Source organism: Platalea leucorodia (assembly GCF_965183815.1).
Source record: "Platalea leucorodia genome assembly, chromosome: Z".
NCBI lineage: Eukaryota > Metazoa > Chordata > Aves > Pelecaniformes > Threskiornithidae > Platalea > Platalea leucorodia.
Genome location: NC_138858.1, coordinates 1,605,693 through 1,622,121, shown reverse-complemented (window position 1 = coordinate 1,622,121; position 16,429 = coordinate 1,605,693).

Here is a 16,429-nt window from a genome sequence, read left to right as displayed (position 1 = left end):
CATAGGTGCCCGGCCATAGGTGCCCGGCCGTAGGTGCCCGGCCGTAGGTGCCGGGGAGCCGGGCCCTCCATAGGTGCCCGGCCATAGGTGCCCGGCCGTAGGTGCCCGGCCGTAGGTGCCCGGCCGTAGGTGCCGGGGAGCCGGGCCCTCCCGCTGCGCCCACACCGCGCCTCCGCAGGGCAAAGGGCCCTTCCCGAGCCAGGTCTCTGTGCTGCTGCCAGGCGGCCTGGGCGAGCCCCGTGTCACTAACAACAGGTTTCTGTTGGAGTGGAAGAGGATTTCCTTATTAATGAGAAATGGGGAGGGGGGAAATAAAAAATTGCTGCTTTTTTTCCTTCTGCCTGGGACGTGCCGCCCCTTTCTCGCCTCCCCGCGGAAGCAAGGAGCCTCCAGGGCAGAGCCGGGCCCCGTTCCCGGCCCTGGCTGCGGAGCAAACACAGGGACGGCAGCGCCCGGCTCCAAGGTCGGCTCCCCCGGAGCGAAGGGCGTCCCTGCCTTACCTACCTGTTCCTGTCTTACCTCTGACTCCTGGGCTGCTTCTTCCCTAGCAATGGAAGCTCTTAAATCTCTAAGATGGGGGGCCCGAGAGGTGGCTTTTCTTGTTATCAGGCCAATTTAAATAGCTAACCGTCGATGGTTAATCTTTAGCACATTCCTGGGACTAACAACCTTCTCAGCAGGCTCCAGCTGTTCTCTGCCGCCCGGGAAGGCTGAATCCAGGGTGGTGATTTCATTTGCATCTATTGCTTAAGGAAGGTGAGGCAAAATGCAACGCGATGCGTCTTGGAAGCCACGTATAGAATTGCTTGCTAACTCCGCTGCATTTTGCTGCGGGAGAACGCTGAGGGCTTAAGATCTAGTGCTTTGCAGCGTGTGATAGCGGAGCGTTGACACAGGGTGATGCGGGGATACCTCGTTTGGTGGGGAAGACCCTTGGGGGTGATTTCTGCGGTACCGAATGAGCTGCCGTTCGGTCAGCGTAGGGCCACGCCAGGGCTCCCAGCAGAGCAGAGGCACGCCGCAGCGCTGCCGGGATCCACCGCGCAAAAACGGGCTCCGCGCGGCTTGGCCTAAACCTCTGCGTCAGCCCCTTGCTCCAGCGCGGCAGCACTTGGCCAGGCGCTGCGTATCCCCGACAGGCCGAGTCTCTCAAATTAGTGGTTGCTCGACAGTTTGGGCTCAGGGACTAACCTGAGTCCTTATCACGTGTAATGCCCATGTGGCACTGGAGGCTAACGAACCCCGGTAATTTAGGTTAACGATTCAGTCTTGCCCTGCGATCATCGGTCCTCCTTGCCGCCGCATCCTGTTTTGATCCAACTATTGCAGCGCACGTAGGTTTTTACGGGACACGCAGCGAGCTCAGCACAGCATCCTAGAATGGGTTGGGTTGGAAGGGACCTTAAAGATCATCGGGCTCCAACCCCCTGCCATGGCACGGACACCTTCCACCAGACCAGGTTGCTCAAAGCCCCGTCCAACCTGGCCTTGAACACTTCCAGGGATGGGGCACCCACAGCTTCTCTGGGCAACCTGATCCAGTGCCTCACCACTCGCAGATGAATGGAAGGTCTTTCAGCTCCGACAGCTTGTTCAGTTAGGCAACTCTTTCATGTTATTATTCAAACATCCAATTTTTACCGACATAAAACCACAGTTATATCCACAAAGTCATGAAAAAGAGAATGGAACAGTTAATACATTGATAGAGGTTTTCCCTCAAAGCTTCAGTTGTGTTTTGATGAGTAAAGCATTAAGCTTATTTGCAAATTTGGGGGGGTCTGGCTCAAAGCCTGTTGAATACAATGCAAAGAAACTTTGTATATGTCTGTAAAAGAGGCTCTATAACCAGTATCTACAAATAATAATATACCAGTATATATATAATAGAACCAGTCATTCAGCTGCGTCACTTTTTCCTCCGGATGCATGATGGCTCTTCCATGGGTGTGACTGCAGAGACCTGCGAGCTTCAGCACTCATCCCGGGTACCCATTAGCGTGCCCTCCTCCTCAGCTCCGGTGTAGCTAAGGGTTTCCGTGGTGGGAAGGCTGCTGATCAACAAGGCATGACACATCCCTCTTTGGGAACCGGTTTGCCCTGACTCACGCTTCTCCCGGCCACGGCACGCAGACGGCTTTTCCACGTGGCCCTCTGCCATGCGTCCTCCCAACGCGGCGCTGCCCGGCTCTGCCCGCTGCCGTTACCCGCACGGCTCGCTCTGCTCCCCAAGGAGCTTATCTGAAGCCAGCTTCCATGGAAAAAATTAAGGCAGCTTTAAAATGAAGATTTATAAATTGTGATAGAGATTCAAAGTTCCTTCAAGCAAAGCTCCCCATGCATAAGCAGCCTTTTATTGATGGCTTTTAAAATGCTTTCCATACATAACCCCAGACAGAAGGTATTTAAACAAAGATTTAACGTTAAGAGTTTTTTGATAAGAATGTCAGATTGCGTTTTGGCTCTGGCCAGCCCGTCAGCTCGGTGAAAACCGTGAGTCACTCGTCTGCTGCCTGGCGTTGGGTCGCCCTGTGCTCGAACAGAACCGCGGCGACGAGAGACGCCAGATCTGCGCGTCCCGCCGTGCCGCACGCGTGGGTTTTCACCAGTGGCGTTTCCCTTGGACCGACCCCAGGCAGTTTTCCTACAATTAAAACCCTTCCGCAGCTGATGGCTGCGTCCATCTCTTAAGGATCCTCGTTGCAATCAAAATCACCCAGAAACTGGAGGAACGCGTGTTAGCAAAGCTGCCTCGACAACCTTTACGTGGCTGCGGACACGGAGGGGTTTGTGGCTACGCGCTTGCATCAGAGAAAGGAACCTAGGTTGTTCAAGCTAATGTTCAAACTAAATAGTAATAATCCTTCAACAAGGAGCAAAAGACAGCTCTTTTGCCTCAAGTGTTAATAGTCACCCGGGAAGCCTGGTAATTAATTTATTGCTTTAATTATACAGTGTGTTAACTGTTCCTGTCAATGTCTTTTTAAGATAAGAGTTTTGTTGCATGAGTAGTTTGGGCAAGAATAAAGAGTATTTCTTATCTTACCTAGGCTGAAAACACAACATTAGCAGGAAAATGAAGCCCTCACTCTTCCTGCAGTTTATAGAGACGTTTTAAAAGCAGCTAACCACGACTAGGAAATGCCTGCTTACTCCTGACTAAATAGGTCCGCTCACAATATTTGTCATTTGAAAATGAAATAAATATTGTGTCTGGTCTAACCAACCACTAATTTGAATTAATGAAATAGAAACTAAAGCTTGAAATTTGTTCCTTCCATTTCATACGTACAGAAGAGCTTGTGAACCGAAGAGCTTGTCATTTTTTTTTTCCCCCAAATAAATCATTTGTTCGAACAAAATGCTCTCCCTATAAAACTTGCTTCACTGTAATTAGAATTAGGGGTGGTAATTGGCAGGATTTGTATGCTCTGTCGGTACTAAATAATCCTACCAAACTTTCCTTGCCTTTCTAAGCCGTCCTATATAATTATCCAGTTGTGTATTGAAATTGCCTCTATCGCTCCTCCGGGCAAGCGGGTACCCGGGAGCTGACGTTTAAGACACGGCCGATATTATTGATGGAAGGACCTTCCCTTTGCAGTTGCCTTTCCCGGGATGCCCAGCGGTGGAAGGGCCACGGCTCCCGGGGGCAACGAGCCACTACCGGGGGGTGGCCCCCTCTAGAAAGGGGTCTCTGGTTAGGAAGATAAACTGTCTTTACACAAAGAAATTCAAAGGAGGCAGGAAAAACCTGACCGCTCTGGTTATGTTTACACCCGGCTACTATAAAGCATTAGTGCTAATTTTCTGCGCTTAGTGATGAGGAAAGTGAGGTCTGGAAATAGGGAATCACCACTTTCCACCCCGATCTGCTGTGCAGCTGTATGGCACAGTAAAGCACAGACTCTTGGATTTTTTTTTAATCTCCATATGTGATTGCTTTTAGAAAATAACTATTTTCATGGTCTGATGCTGAAGAAGAAGATCCAAGACACGCATTTTCTTGCCGATGTGAACACTCTGGATGATAAATGATTCGGTGATATTCTATTACCTACTAACAAATCAAGCTGTCTTCTTCCATTCTGGGTTTTAAAAGTTATGGTTTTCTTTTCCTCCAGACCTTTTTCCCCTCGTGAACACAGCAGAATACACAAAAGCATAAATCTTCTAGGATTTGCGTTGCGTGGTGTTATCCTCAGCTGCGGGAAATAGAGGAGATACTTGAATCCGCGTTTCACAGCCTTGGGTCGCACCTTCTGTCTTTGACCTGGAGCAAAGAAGTTCAGCCCAGAAGAGCACCAGAGGAGCAACCGCTGCTGCACCAGACCCCATCACTTTGCTGCCTGGAGGAGCCTTGACCTTTGTGCACCGAGTTATCCCGGAGGAAACGGGTTGCAACGCCTGGCTCCAACCCCAATACAGCACCAGACTTGGGGGACGCTGCCCGTACGTGGGCGATGCGCATTTATATCCATTCAAGCAGAAAGGGGGGGTTTATCCTGGGTGAGCGCACCGTGCATGGGCACACCGAGGCAAGGGCTGGGACCGTCCTTCTGCAGATGCCTCCAGCTGGCCCTCGCCCAGCAGATACGCCCAAGGAGCTCTTGTGGGTGAGATAAACAGGGCAGGGCCTAATCCCGAAGTGCTAACGTAGCTGAAACATGACGGAGAGGCCTGGTGGGTCAGCAGCAGCCACGTGCTCAGCAGCAGATATTGATGATTGACCTGGAGATCTATCAGGAGAAATCGTTTAGGTTGGAAAAGACCCTTAAGATCATCGAGTCCAACCGTTAACCCAGCACTGCCAAGCCCACCACTAAACCATGTCCTCAAGCACCACGTCTACCCTTCTTTTAAATACCTCCAGGGATGGGGACTCAACCCCTGCCCTGGGCAGCCTGGGCCAGGGCCTGACAGCCCTTTGGGTGAAGACATTTTTCCTAAACAGAATCCGAATGTCTGGGCTTACCCAAAATCTCCCCGGTGTTTGAGGATACGCATCCACACTTGGTTTCTTAAAGCAGCACTTAGATGAGACACCTAATTCTTTTCATAGCTTTAACCTTGAGGCATTTTCCTGCCTCTCAGCACAGGAAAAATCCCATTTATTCAAGCATTAGTCAGGTGCTTGAAAATTGTGCCCAGGAGTGCTTCGGTGAGCGGGGCAGCAGGCGCTGTGCTCGGCAGCCAGCGTGTCTAAGGGTGGAGGAATGCTGCGGTGCGGACCTGGCAGATTGAGGTCTGGAAAGATGAAGTCATCGTGACAACCGCAGAGCAACTGGCTTCAGCGAGGAGGAGTTAGCGACATCGGTTTAGAGTCGTCTTGGCGATCTGCAGTCTTACAGTCCCGTACCACGTTATTTCCCTGGGACCAGGGAAATAGGAGATCTACATGAATCCCTCTCGCACTTTTTGATCCTATCACCCATCATGTTTTCTCACTGATTTCCAAGCAATTGTGTCACCGAGTATTCAACTGAAAACACAGTAAAACCAACATGACTACGACACAGATTCGGACCCTTACTAACCTTCCTTGGGGGTTACAGGTACTCTGTAGTCCGCACTTTGGGAATGACCGTAGTTAAACTCCATTACCGATGTTATTTTCTGAGCGGTAGTTTGTATATCAGCATCTTTTCACTGCTTGGAACTCATTTGCCGTCATACCTTGGCATTATGTTCCGAGTCTTCATGCCAGGAAACACGGTGCCAGTAAATGTCAGATGGAAAATGAGAAAACTGCTCAAAAAACTTGCAAAAACGCAGTTAAAAAGCTGTTTAAAAATATAATTTCACTGTGTTTTTATAGTACTTACATTTATTTTGATAGGGTTGCCGTATAGGGTGGAAATGAGATGTATATGAACTACATGTCATTTTTACCATCTAGACACAAGGGTGAGAATAAACTTAAAAAATTGAAAAATCACTCCGTGCAAAGCCTTTCATTCCCAGCCAAGGGCTGAAAGCCACTGGTCAAGGGGCACTTTGCTGCTGGCATCAGCGGGGCTGGATCTTGGCCGGTGATTTACCGCCAGGAGCATAGGCCCCGGGTCTGGGGCATCGTTCGGGTGGGCTGACCCTGCCGGGTGGTGAGAGCACCCTTGGTTTCAGGAGGCTCAAGGTACGTGCACATGCGCAGCTAGACGGGCTTTTAATGAACCCGTGATGATTTTAGTGATCAGGCTGGTGTGCAATACGTGAGTCTGCACTTGTCTGGCTGTCTTACCCGAGAGCAGAAATTCTTGAATTTTAAAATAAAACACCCCTCGCAAATTGAATTCTGCAAAGTCCGTTTGGTCTGCATTTCTATCCAAAGGTGTCTCTTCTCGCCACACAATAAATACGTATGAATAATGAATTCTCCAAACCCAATCACTCGGTGCCGCCTTGCTTGAGTGGGTTCAGTGAATCGATCACTTTTGTTTGGAGGTAGTCATTAAATTCCCTTCTGTTCAGCTGCTTCCCACAGGACTGGTCTGCGATCCATGTCAATCTCCTTCTCCCCATCCTACAGCTGCTGCTCTGGGTCTTCATTTTGATAAACAATCTGTTAACTGAAAATGGAGCCCCAAGTTACTGTAGCTAAATTATAATTATTCTACTCATCAGAAAGCGAGGCTTAGAAAGAAACATATTGAAAAATGACAGACAGTGATAAATTTGGGGTTTCTGTTCTAACAGTTTTGAAAATGTGCCACTTCCATTTAATTCCACATTCGAGAAATGATAGCACTGCTTACGGCTCTTTACACGGTACCAGATTTTATCTCCTAGGCATGGCATTGCAGGAGCGACACGAGGAAATCATCTTGGCCTCTCACTGGGAAAAAGCGCCGCTGCCTCAGCCGTGAAGCCCCGGCAGCGGCCACTGACTCAACCCGCGCTGGGGCCGGGGCCACCTCCTGGCTCCCCGCCCGAGCGGACGTGTCATCGCGCAGGGCGGCTGCTCAGCTCACCCCGAGCCGGGCACGGGCGTTCTGCCGGCTGAATCACCCCTCTTCTGCAAACTGAATTTCGCCTCGAAAAGCCTAAGGACCCAAGACGTGCTGTCATTCACTTTAAAACTGCTTCCCGTTAGCCCTTCTTCTGATTTTGGGGAGTAGACTCTGCTCTTGTAGCCCTTGGGCTTTCTGTTCCAGGTATAATGACTGAGGGAGACGGCATCAAGTACTTGCAAGCTCTGGCTTTTCATGGTTTGTGTTCTTCTTTAATACAGTAGATGAGGAGATGACAAGGTGAAACATTCGGAACCAAAGACGTTGCAGCACCTGGGGTTTTTGTTGGTTTTCCTTGAATTGCTCATTAATCAGGAATATAAGGATGGGACCACTGTGAATCGGAGGAGACAAGGTTATTGATCCATGCGCACGTGACATGAAAATTTGATAAGCAATGGTAGCGAAGCACCGTTCTCCTCTCGCGAAGGCAGAGCCGCAGTCTTTCATCTGAAAGAAGCTGTAAATAGCTTATAAACGGCCATGCTTCCACGGGTGTCTATGTCTATTTTCAGGTATCTACGAGGCAAATGCACATTCTCAGGACATGCGTCGCACCGATTGCTCACTTCCCAGCCTCGCCGCAGAGACGTGTGGGAGAAGGATGGATGGGCTCCGCAATTAGTGAGGAGTTTCCCTCCAGGAGGTGACACAATTCTCACTCCAGCATGGATCCAGAGGCGATGACAGGGTGATCCTGCCATTCCCCACGCGCACGTGGAGATCTTCAGCTCCTGCTTTTAGTTTAATTAACTCTAAATTCATCATTCTGGACTTCTCTATGTGATAGCGTTTTGTATCTTTTAACTGAACTTGCTCCTGGTTTTTGCTTTGCTAGGACATTTTTGCTTCGCTAGGAGGTTTTTGCTTTGCTAGGAGGTTTTTGCTTGTTAAAAGTTCTTTTAAGCCTCTTTGACTTCATGGGGAGGAAGCTCTGAGGTTTTGAAGCTGCCCCGTCCATCACCTATCCGCCCAGGGACCTGCAAAGGGCAAACACTGCTCTTGACATACCGGTACAGCCAAGATTAGAGCGAGGGGTGGATGGGTGGCAACCACACCACGAAGGCCTGAGCACGCCGCGTGAGCGACCCACGCGCGTGCCGGTCCTGCCCCGGCTTCCTGGCAGCCTGGCTCCGGCGGTGCCAGGAGAGGTGCGGTGGCCTCAGCCGGCACCGCCCCGGTTCCCAGGCTTACACCAGCGCCGGCGCTTGTGCAACCCAGCGGCGAGCACCACGAGCAGGAAGAGAATAACCATAACCTCCCTGAAAGCCTCCTACCCTACAAAAAGACATCGATCCGGTTATTTGCCCTCAACGCTCTTCCCCACCCCTGCGTGGAGGAAATTCAGTGTTTAAAAACCAGGCTCCTCCAGCTTCTCTGTCTGATATACCTGCTTCAAAACGGGCTGTTTCACCTGACCTGAACGGCACATGAAGCCACAGCAGCCAAAAGCGCTAATGGAGAAGTCTAGCGGTAAATGATTGTCAATCTACAGATTCAACCAACCCCTCCCCAGCGCCTTCACCTTCACTCTGCGTTATCTGCCGGGCTCCGACTGTTCCCTGAGATAATTCACATGGAGAGGGAAACTTCTGTCTTGAGCTGCAAACTTCTTCAGTAAATATGTAAAAAAAACGGCCAGAAATCAGAAAAACCTGCAAAAAGGGCAGAGAGAGGAAAATATTGTTGTCCCATAAGACTGCTGTAACTGTCTGGAGAGAAACCCTTTGCAATCCCGGGGAAGCTGCGCCGAGCTGAGCATTGCCGATGGCCAACAGCCTGTACCCCAAGCTCTCTGCCCCGGCCCCTAGAATCATAAATCATGGAATCATGGAATCATGGAATCGCTTAGGTTGGAAAAGACCTTTTAAGATCATTGAGTCCAACCATTAACACAGCACTGCCAAGCCCACCACTAAACCATGTCCCTGAGCACCACATCTCCCTGGCTTTTAAATACCTCCGGGGTGGGGATCAACCCCTGCCCTGGGCAGCCTGGGCCAGGGCCTGACAGCCCTTTTGGTGAAAGAATTTTTCCTAATATCCAACCTAAACGTCCTCTGGCACAGCTTGAGGCCGTTCCCTCTTGTCCTAACCCAGAGCTGGCTTGTCCCCGGCAGCCCCCTGCGCCGAGATGATCGTCCCTGCCCAGCCGTGCAGGCGTGCCGTCACACATCTGTTTTGAAAGGGACCGTTTTACTTGCTACTCTCTTGCCTTTAATTCCAGATGCTGCCAGTGGAGGATTCGCAACGTCACTGCTAGCACTATGTGCATGGTTCCTGCAAACGGGATTGCTCCAAATGCAGATACATGGCTTCTCCTGGCAGAGGAGATGAACGCAGAGGGCACTGCGGGCTCTGCTAGCGGTGCCATCGCCATCACCATCGCCCTCATGCATGCTTGAAGCATGGACCGGCAACACGAAACACTGCCTGGCTCTCTCTTAGAGCAAGACACCCATAACCACGTGCGTGAGCATCTGCTTGGCTCGATCGGCGTGAGCACTCGCCCAGATTTGACGGCCATAAAGGTAGCACATGTGTCAGATTTTGCTGGGTCGGGGCCCGTGCCGGTTACTTCATTACTACTTTTTACCTCATTTTTAGGTAAAAGTAGAATAAGTCTTTGCATGGTCTTCATATTTTAGCTCAAATAATTACCTTGAACTGCCAGATGAAACATTTCATTCATCTTTTTTTTTTTTTTCCCACACACAATGGCCTTTTTCTGTGAATACTCATTTTAAAGGTTCTTTTATTTCTTAAATTCAACCAGAGACATTAGTTATTCCTTTAAATTTTTCCATTTGTCAAAAGGGCACAAAACTCTAAGAGACTGAGGGAGCTTTTCAAAATTGAAAAAATACATCCATACCTGCAAAAGACAAAGCCGACCTGTATGTTCCAGTATCAGATGGTCTGAAAATCAAAGCGTTTTGGTTTACAGATTTTCAACAAAGAAACAAACTAATAAAATATCCACTTCATTTCTCATTCCTTCTCTGTGTTGTTGGTTGGGTTTTTTTTTTTAAAGAAAAGAGGAACTGAAGAACAGATGCCCTTTCTGAAAGACAAGTGTGATGGTATAATGCGCGATAGGCAAAAATTCCGTTACACGTATTGCTCGGTTCAAGTAGGAGCCTCCCGACTGTGCTTGAAGTGTGGCGGGGACGGTGGGGGCCTCTCGCCCCCAGCTCATCGCGTTCCCCTCGCCGGTGATGTAACTGCACCCACCGCTTGTGGTCTCTCCTCTCCCCACTCCTCTGCACTGCAAGGCAGGTAAGGAGGGATCTAGCCAGCTTTAAAATGTTAATCAATCAATCAACCTCCTGAAAGTGGCAGCAAAAAAGGGACTTTTCAGCGGGTGGGGGAAGCCCCGCTGTGCCTGCTGCCTGGTGGCAGCGAGGACACGGCCCAGGCGCACAAGAAAAATCCCCTTGTCCTTGCAGCTGCGCTCCAGCCACCACTGGCCACCAGCAGACTAAAGGGACAAAGACAGACAGGTTTCACCCATCAATACAAGCAACGTTCTTCCCAACTAAAGGGCTGTCCAATACAGTAAACGCCACCGGTGTCCCCCTGGTGTCACCTTAATACCTCCTAAACCGGGAAGCCCAAACAGATCATGACTGTACGAAGACCTTTCCCAACTGGACTGCCTGGTCCTACTGAATCCGTCGAGGGCATCCGTTAGGAAGGATGGGGAGGATGACCTGGGCTGCAGACACGGGTGCAGACCCCGCAAAGAGCCACCCGTCCCTGGCCACGCAGCAGCTGAGCTCTGCTCGCCGGTGCGGGGAACCATGCTGGAGCCGTGCTGCCATGTGCTGGCACCATGTGCGGGAGCACCCACACCGGCTCCCTTGGCCCGACACCCCGTCCTGCGGCTGAGCTCTTCCAGAGAGAGAGTCCGTGCGTGGCCACCACCAGCCCCTGGACACAAGCCAAAGGATGGCTCTGTGCTCTGCACCGCAGAGCCCCAGGTGCGCCTCTGCCCTCCCAGCTCCTCCTGGAGAAGGACTTTCTTGACTCATCTTGTGTCAATGAGTGCTACGGAAAGGACAATCTCAGATGTTGGCTTTTATTGTTCCTTTTAAGTTGCCATTAGAAAGAAGAGGAAAAGAAGAAAGGCAATACAGACCACGCTGTAGGACATTTAAGTGCAGTTGTTCTAACCTTGGTTCTAACCTTAGCCTGCTTTTATCTCCTCACCTTATGATTCATTCATTAATCCGCCCTCTTGTTCTCTCCTGTCCCGCTTACACCCCCATAGCATTTTCCGTCTTTGCTCTTTCCACCCCTCACTTTCTCCTCCCCGGTGTGCCCATGAGTACCGCTTGCCTCCAGAAGAAGGACTAGATGGAAAAGCAGGACTTGGGTGATCTGCATCCATTCACGGGTCAGTCCGGGTTATTAGACTCAAAGCAAACCCCCCCCAAGATCCAAAAGACCCAAGAGGAGCCTAAAGCGTGGCCCAGGGCTGGAACATGTGGCTCCGCGTAAGTCATGAAACACGTCGCCATGTGGGAATTCCTCTCCCCAACACACTGGTCTGATCTTGACGGGAGTAATTGGATTCAGTAACTTATTCCAGGTGTGGAGGAATGGACGCTTCGGAGCAATGGCAGTGATTTGTTTGATGGTCAGTGCTTATGGGACCTATAAAAATGTGCGCTATCACTCGGGCCACAGAGATGGCTTCTGCGGGTGTCGCAAGGGATGCGGCTGTGATCGGATCGTCTCTCTCCTGAGCGCGACGCCATATTTATTTATACGGATAGACGTGGGCTGAAAATCTGGCACAAAAACGTACGTCTATTATATATTCTGCACTTAGTGCATATGGAAACTCAATATAATGAACAGAGATTCTGCGATTTCAGGCTAATTTTTATTGGTGTATTTCTGGAGTAAACATATTGATTTCAACAAACTTTGTAGGTATTGAAATCATTGTAATCAAGAAAGTAGGTCAAGTTTCGCAGTGTGGATCAGAAACTACTGCTACGCTGGAGAAGGGAAGGTGCTTGCTCTCAGGGACCTCCAGCGCTAGACACTTTCCCTGCATTAATTTGTCCCTAATTTGAAAACATCCCACTTTGATTACTGCTTTTTTTTTTTTCTCTCTCTCTCTCTTTTCAACTTAATGATACTGCAAGTTTCTCCATTAGCAAAATCTCGGAGGGTAGATGGTCTTTTCTTTGTTCTACATCGCATCCTCCTCAAAGGCAGCTCTCTCCTTTCTAATGTATCGCAAACTGTATTTGTAACAGATGAGAGATCAGTAAAGTAGCCTTGAAACAGACCTAAATAAAGCAGGGAAGAGTAATAACGCTGCTCCTTTCCACTCTGGATTTCAGCAAATGGTCCTTCTCTTCTCTGTACAAATCTTGCACGTGTGTCTGCCAGAATTTGTAAGGAAGACGACGCTACCTTAATATAAGAAGAGAAGCTGGAGCCTCAGCGGGGGTAAATGAGTTTCCTGCAGGTTTGGAAAGATTTCGCGGATCCGAAGTGGGGTGCTTGAACAGTTCAGATAATGAAATGAAATGAATTTTCAACTGCTATAGAAATGCTGTTCAGTGGACCCAAACACGGATCACAATTGCCGCTTGCTGGGTGACATTAGTCTGCTCGCAGATGCTCGCTTCTTCACAACCTCCCATTCCTTTTATTTTAAGGAGCTCGTGCTCTGTTAGCCCCTGATGTGGGTTGCGCATCGGGAGCCGCCGAAGCAGCTTTAAGCGCTCGGATATTTCCTTTCCGAGGAGACACGGGAAACTTTGTTGGGAATCAGGTCCTCCAAATCACAACGCCGTTCCCCCCGAAGAAACACAGCACATCGTTAGCAATTATTATTCTTAAGATTCCTTCTTCTAATCAAAAAGGAGTTAATAGGTTCTATGTGCAGGAGGCATCTTTGATGGAAAAGAAAAACCCAGACGCAAACAATAAGCGCTTCCCTTCGAGGACCGGCCCAGATTGTCCATTAATTGTTTTAATTTGTCTCATGTGGCTTCACATCAAATCTGTATTGAAATCACTTCAAGGTAATTGAGGATAATGGACTCCATCGCTCACTTTCCGCCGGGTCCGTTGGCCGAGGTGCCGCGGCACTGCGGGCTCTCCCTGGGGGACGGGGGGCCACGCCGGGGCAGCCCCCCGGGACCCCGGCCCGGGACCCTGCGCGCCTGCGGCATCGCGGCCCGTGGGGAGCCTTGTTGGCGCTCTTGGGCTTTCCCAAGTGCCCTCCTTTAAAATAAGGAGAGCCAAAGTGTTGTTTTGTTCAGAAGTTGAGTTCAATTAAGATTATGTGCAAATATTTTTTTTTTAATGAAATGACTATACTCATATGTATAAAGTTTCTATATAATTTCATGAAATAATTATTGTAATTAGCATCTCAATTTGAATTTAGAAGCCATTTCCTTCCCCCAACCCTCTTGTTTTTTTTTTTTTTCTTTTTGAAAAACTAAATTAATTCCCTGGGAAACTGATGAGAAATTTTCAAACTAGAAATAAATGTCTGTAATAAATCAAGGGATAAGGGAACAGGCAGAGATTATTCTGCAATTAAAGTTTACAGAATTAATTCCACTTAAAATCCATAGAGTTTAACGTGATAAAGTCCGTATCTTCTGTCTTCTTTTGGAAAGGAGCATCCCCTAAATCTGGGAGGAAGATGAGCTGGGTGGCAGCAGGGCCAGTAATCACTGTTCCCCCAGCCATTAACAGTCAAAGAGGTTTCAGCACCACATTCTGACATTTAAAAATATAAATAAACATAAGGCACGGCAAACATCGGCAAATTGATTGGAAATTTGGACAGGTGATTGGAAGTTGAATGCGAATATTTGTTTTTTACCCAAATGAATGTAAATTTCATTAGTTGATAATTAAAAGGAAATTATACAGACATTACAATTACTGCCAATGGCATAAATTATGAAGCTATATGGCAAAACAATTTAGGAATTCACATTGCAGTTCTTATTGTCAGTTGGGTTACCAAAGAAACCAAGAATAAATAATATACTCAGTGACTATGCAAATGAAGCCTTGATGTGTTGCTAGGCTGTTAAAGCTAATGTCATTGTATAAAACAATAATGTTAAACATTATTAGTTTTTTAATTATGTCAGTTAATTAGAATTGTTCCTGTTAATTGCCTATGATTCATCTCCAGAAGAAAAATGTACAGCTAGCAGCTTTGGGGGGTGTGTGTCCTCAACGCATCACCTCAAAAAAGAGCCACACTTTTGCACTATCTTATTAAAAGTAGTATTATCAGGTGTTCAGCCCCGGCAGGTCCCGTTGCACCCATCGGCAACAAGAGGTGGTTAATGGGAAGGGAGGGGGGATGAACGGCGGAGGAGGGATGGCGGCAGCGCCGGGCGGCACCGAGTGCCGACCCTCCTGTCACCGGTGGCGATGCTGATCGTGGAAAGATGCGTGAACTCTGGTTCCCGCCGAGGAAAAAGGAGCAATGGTTTGAAGACACCTGCCCCGGAGGAGGTTGGCTTCGTTGCTTAGGACCTAACCACCCGTTGCTTCGACGGAGCCCTCTCGGTGCCGGTGAGAGACCGCCCAGCTTATGGGTGCCACTGGGTTTGCGTCCCGTGCAGCTGTGGGCTCTTTCCTTTGGCCCAAGAGCAAAGTTTTCAGCTTTAACTTTCAGATTTGAGGGCAGGTGATGTCCCAAAGCCTGTGCTGAGAGAGGTTTCACTGCTGAAGCTCAGTGCTCGACCTGAGGCTCGGAGTCTTTGGTTCAGTATTTTGCTGTCAGGTGTAAATATCACCTGTAGCTATCAGTAAAGCTGTAGAATTTATGATAAAAATCTCTATATCAATGCACTGGTTCATGTTCAGCCTGCGTGAAGGGCTGCCCGTGGGCAATGCAGAGCCCAAGCAGCTCTGTAGAGCAGAAATACTGATTTATCCGTGTCCTGGGTGGGAGGCAGCGGGCTGCCCCCGTCCCCCCCGCACCCTGCGCCCTGACCCCGTCCAAACGGGCGAGGGACTGGTCCAAGCTGGGGGCCTCACGGCCGCTTTTGCACAGCAGCTGGTGGAAAGTTTTCAATGTTAAGAAGTAATAAAATCTGAATTATTTTCCTCCCTGAGGGGTGCGTGCAGGGCTTGTGCTCTCCTGCCTGCGCTGGGAAGTGGGACCTGGCCTGTGCCAAAGCCGGGATGGGGATGGGCTCCAGTGCCACGGGCGAGCACAGGTCCCTGCTTGCTCTCCTTGGTTTCCCATGATAGGCGCAATCACTGAGGCTACCCGGAGGATCACGTAACAAAACATCACTTTGGGGATGGGAATTCCGGGTTTAATTGTAGGTTTCGCTTTCTCTCTGTACGTACCGGTTGTACTTTTGAAGAGTGCCATGCAAATCTTGGTTAGAAGGTGCAAAAGAATCCGGCATCATTTTGACAGCAAATTACAACATTATCATTTAATAACCCGTGAATGGTATTTTGACTCCAGCAAACCCAAGCAAGAACTTCATCCCTGAGACGAAGTGAATTGGAAGCAGGTTTTGGATACATTTGTGGAGATGTCCAGAAAGAGAAAAGCAGTCCCAGGTCCCAGCGATGTTTCAGAGCAGCCCTGCGGACCCCAGCACCTCGGCACGGTACTGCCCCGCTGCTGCCGCCCACCTCGGGGTGCAGGAGATGCCCCTGGGTGATGGTTAGGAAAATGAAAGGACCACTGGTGTTCCTTCTAATGCATTGGGATAGTTTCCCAGCCCGGGAAGAGACGTCTTGTTCTGCTTTCTGTCCCAACCCATGCTTTTGCCCCCCATTTTAGTGCAGATGATGATGTGCCCATGATGCACTTTTTCTAAAAGATGAGCGAGGTGATACTTTTGTCGTTTCTACCAGGATGCTTCAGGTAACTGGGGCTCCTTGGAAGCAGGCAGTAAAAATATTTGCAAAAGCGGATTGGTGCTGTTTGCTATCGCCCCATTCCCTAGGCAATGAAGGGAAACGACTCAAAGGCTCCTACGCATGAAGGGCAGGGGCTATTTAAAAATAAAACGTTGTTACTCACATTTTTCAACTAGAAAGACGTCTTCAGCAGATGATGGAAGTGTTTAAATCGTGGGGTAAGAAAAGTAAAGGGTATGTACTCAGCTGGGAGCATCCCTGTCCTCGCCCAGCCCGGTCCGGGGCGTCAGCATCAGCCTCCCCCTGCCTCGCTTCAGCTTTGCTCATCTCGCGCTCGGTACCCGCAGCATTTCTTAACATCTCTAAATGTGTTTCCTGTAAAAAAAAAAAATAAAAAAAATTAACAGAGTTAAAATTATCAATAAAACTTAAGCCTTAACAAACAAAAAAACTGTAGGTAACTTATATCACTTGCATGAATTTTTAATTTTAAGATTACTATCTAAGTCTGCAGCCTTCAGAGAGCAGGTGGA